Below are 4,804 nucleotides of genomic sequence, written 5' to 3'. Positions count from 1 at the left end.
TTCTTTACTGCATCCCTCACTCCCACACATTGACGAATTCACACGGAAATTGCGTCGCTATGAAATACGAGTACTATGTGTTAGAAGACATTTCCTTCTTAATCGAGTAACGTTTCTATGGAAACGACAGGATTTTCTTTTGGGATACATCAATCTCATTTCCGATCCACTAATCCTTCCTTACTGCATCCCTCACTCCCACACATTGACGAATTCACACGGAAATTCCGTCGCTATGAAATACGAGTACTATGTGTTCTAAGACATTTCCTTCTAAATCGAGTAACGTTTCTATGGAATCGACAGGATTTTCCTTTGGGATACGACAATCACATTTCCGATCCACTAATCCTTCTTTACTGCATCCCTCACTCCCAAACATTGACGAATTCACACGGAAATTGCGTCGCTATGAAATACTATGTGTACTTAGACATTTCTTTCTAAATCGAGTAACGTTTCTATGGAAACGACAGGATTTTCTTTTGGGATACGACAATCTCATTTCCGATCCACAAATCCTTCTTTACTGCATCCCTCACTCCCACACATTGACGAATTCACACGGAAATTGCGTCGCTATGAAATACTATGTGTTCTAAGACATTTCCTTCTAAATCGAGTAACGTTTCTATGGAAACGACAGGATTTTCTTTTGGGATACGACAATCTCATTTCCGATCCACTAATCCTTCCTTACTGCGTCCCTCACTCCCAAACATTGACGAATTCACACAGAAATTCCGTCGCTATGAAATGCGAGTACTATGTGTTCTAAGACATTTCCTTCTAAATCGAGTAACGTTTCTATGGAAACGACAGGATTTTCTTTTGGGATACGACAATCTCATTTCCGATCCACTAATCCTTCCTTACTGCATCCCTCACTCCCAAACATTGACGAATTCACACGGAAATTCCGTCGCTATGAAATACGAGTACTATGTGTTCTAAGATATTTCCTTCTAAATCGAGTAACGTTTCTATGGAAACGACAGGATTTTCTTTTGGGATACGACAATCTCATTTCCGATCCACTAATCCTTCTTTACTGCATCCCTCACTCCCACACATTGACGAATTCACACGGAAATTGCGTCGCTATGAAATACTATGTGTTCTAAGACATTTCCTTCTAAATCGAGTAACGTTTCTATGGAAACGACAGGATTTTCTTTTGGGATACATCAGTCTCATTTCCGATCCACTAATCCTTCCTTACTGCATCCCTCACTCCCACACATTGACGAATTCACACGGAAATTCCGTCGCTATGAAATACGAGTACTATGTGTTCTAAGACATTTCCTTCTAAATCGAGTAACGTTTCTATGGAAACGACAGGATTTTCTTTTGGGATACGACAATCTCATTTCCGATCCACTAATCCATCTTTACTGCATCCCTCACTCCCACACATTGACGAATTCACACGGAAATTGCGTCGCCATGAAATGCGAGTACCTTGTGTTCTATGACATTTCCTTCTAAATCGAGTAAAGTTTCTATGGAAACGACAGGATTTTCTTTTGGGATTCAACAATCACATTTCCGATCCACTAATCCTTCTTTACTGCATCCCTCACTCCCAAACATTGACGAATTCACACGGAAATTGCGTCGCTATGAAATACGAGTACTATGAGTTCTAAGACATTTCCTTCTAAATCGAGAAACGTTTCTATGGAAACGACAGGATTTTCTTTTGGGATACGACAATCACATTTCCGATCCACTAATCCTTCTTTACTGCATCCCTCACTCCCACACATTGACGAATTCACACGGAAATTGCGTCGCTATGAAATACATGTACTATGTGTTAGAAGACATTTCCTTCTAAATCGAGTAACGTTTCTATGGAAACGACAGGATTTTCTTTTGGGATACGACAATCTCATTTCCGATCCACTAATCCTTCTTTACTGCATCCCTCACTCCCACACATTGACGAATTCACACGGAAATTGCGTCGCTATGAAATACGAGTACTATGTGTTAGAAGACATTTCCTTCTAAATCGAGTAACGTTTCTATGGAAACGACAAGATTTTATTTTGGGATACGACGATCTCATTTCCGATCCACTAATCCTTCTTTACTGCATCCCTCACTCCCAAACATTGACGAATTCACACGGAAATTCCGTCGCTATGAAATACTATGTGTTCTAAGACATTTCCTTCTAAAACGAGTAACGTTTCTATGGAAACGACAGGATTTTCTTTTGGGATACGACAATCTCATTTCCTAACCACTAATCCTTCTTTACTGCATCCCTCACTCCCACACATTGACGAATTCACACGGAAATTGCGTCGCTATGAAATACGAGTACTATGTGTTCTAAGACAATTCCTTCTAAATCGAGTAACGTTTCTATGGAAACGGCAGGATTTTCTTTTGGGATACGACAATCTCATTTCCGATCCACTAATCCTTCTTTACTGCATCCCTCACTCCCACACATTGACGAATTCACACGGAAATTGCGTCGCTATGAAATACGAGTACTATGTGTTAGATGACATTTCCTTCTAAATCGAGTAACGCTTCTATGGAAACGACAGGATTTTCTTTTGGGATACGACAATCTCACTTCCGATCCACTAATCCTTCCTTACTGCATCCCTCACCCCCACACATTGACGAATTCAAACGGAAATTGCGTCGCTATGAAATACGAGCTCTATGTGTTAGAGGACATTTCCTTCTAAATCGAGTAACGTTTCTATGGAAACGACAGGATTTTCTTTTGGGATACGACAATCTCATTTCCGATCCACTAATCCTTCCTTACTGCATCCCTCACCCCCACACATTGACGAATTCAAACGGAAATTGCGTCGCTATGAAATACGAGTACTATGTGTTCTAAGACATTTCCTTCTAAATCGAGTAACGTTTCTATGGAAACGACAGGATTTTTTTTTGGGATACAACAATCACATTTCCCATCCACTAATCCTTCTTTACTGCATCCCTCACTCCCAAACATTGACGAATTCACACGGAAATTGCGTCGCTATGAAATACGAGTACTATGTGTTCTAAGACATTTCCTTCTAAATCGAGTAACGTTTCTATGGAAACGCCAGGATTTTCTTTTGGGATACGACAATCTCATTTCCGATCCACTAATCCTCCTTTACTGCATCCTTCACTCCCACACATTGACAAATTCACACGGAAATTGCGTAGCTATGAAATACTATGTGTTCTAAGACATTTCCTTCTAAATCGAGTAACGTTTCTATGGAAACGACAGGATTTTCTTTTGGGATACGACAATCACATTTCCGATCCACTAATCCTTCTTTACTGCATATCTCACTCCCAAACATTGACGAATTCACACGGAAATTGCGTCGCTATGAATTACTATGTGTTCTAAGACATTTCCTTCTAAATCGAGTAACGTTTCTATGGAAACGACAGGATTTTCTTTTGGGATACGACAATCACATTTCCGATCTACTAATCCTTCTTTACTGCATCCCTCACTCCCACACATTGACGAATTCACACGGAAATTGCGTCACTATGAAATACAATGTGTTCTAAGACATTTCCTTCTAAATCGAGTAACGTTTCTATGGAAACGACAGGATTTTCTTTTGGGATACGACAATCACATTTCCGATCCACTAATCCTTCTTTACTGCATCCCTCACTCCCAAACATTGACGAATTCACTCGGAAATTGCGTCGCTATGAAATACTATGTGTTATAAAACATTTCTTTCTATATCGAGAAACGTTTCTATGGAAACGACAGGATTTTCTTTTAGGATACGACAATCTCATTTCCGATCCACTAATCCTTCTTTACTGCATCCCACACTCCCACACATTCACGAATTCACACGGAAATTGCGTCGCTATGAAATACTATGTGTTCTAAGAGATTTCCTTCTAAATCGAGTAACGTTTCTATGGAAACGACAGGATTTTCTTTTGGGATACGACAATCTCATTTCCGATCCACTAAACCTTCTTTACTGCATCCCTCACTCCCACACATTGACGAATTCACACGGAAATTGCGTCGCTATGAAAAACGAGTACTATGTGTTAGAAGACATTTCCTTCTAAATCGAGTAACGTTTCTATGGAAACGACAAGATTTTATTTTGGGATACGACGATCTCATTTCCGATCCACTAATCCTTCTTTACTGCATCCCTCACTCCTAAACATTGACGAATTCACATGGAAATTCCGTCGCTACGAAATACTATGTGTTCTAAGACATTTCCTTCTAAATCGAGTAACGTTTCTATGGAAACGACAGGATTTTCTTTTGGGATACGACAATCTCATTTCCTAACCACAAATCCTTCTTTACTGCATCCCTCACTCCCACACATTGACGAATTCACACGGAAATTGCGTCGCTATGAAATACGAGTACTATGTGTTCTAAGACAATTCCTTCTAAATCCAGTAACGTTTCTATGGAAACGACAGGATTTTCTTTTGGGATACGACAATCTCATTTCCGATCCACTAATCCTTCTTTACTGCATCCCTCACTCCCACACATTGACGAATTCACACGGAAATTGCGTCGCTATGAAATACGAGTGCTATGTGTTAGATGACATTTCATTCTAAATCGAGTAACGTTTCTATGGAAACGACAGGATTTTCTTTTGGGATACGACAATCTCATTTCCGATCCACTAATCCTTCCTTACTGCATCCCTCACCCCCACACATTGACGAATTCAAACGGAAATTGCGTCGCTATGAAATACGAGCTCTATGTGTTAGAAGACATTTCCTTCTAAATCGAGTAACG

The sequence above is a fragment of the Schistocerca americana genome, chromosome 5 (assembly GCF_021461395.2).
Source record: "Schistocerca americana isolate TAMUIC-IGC-003095 chromosome 5, iqSchAmer2.1, whole genome shotgun sequence".
NCBI lineage: Eukaryota > Metazoa > Arthropoda > Insecta > Orthoptera > Acrididae > Schistocerca > Schistocerca americana.
Note: the sequence above shows the minus strand (reverse complement) of the source record.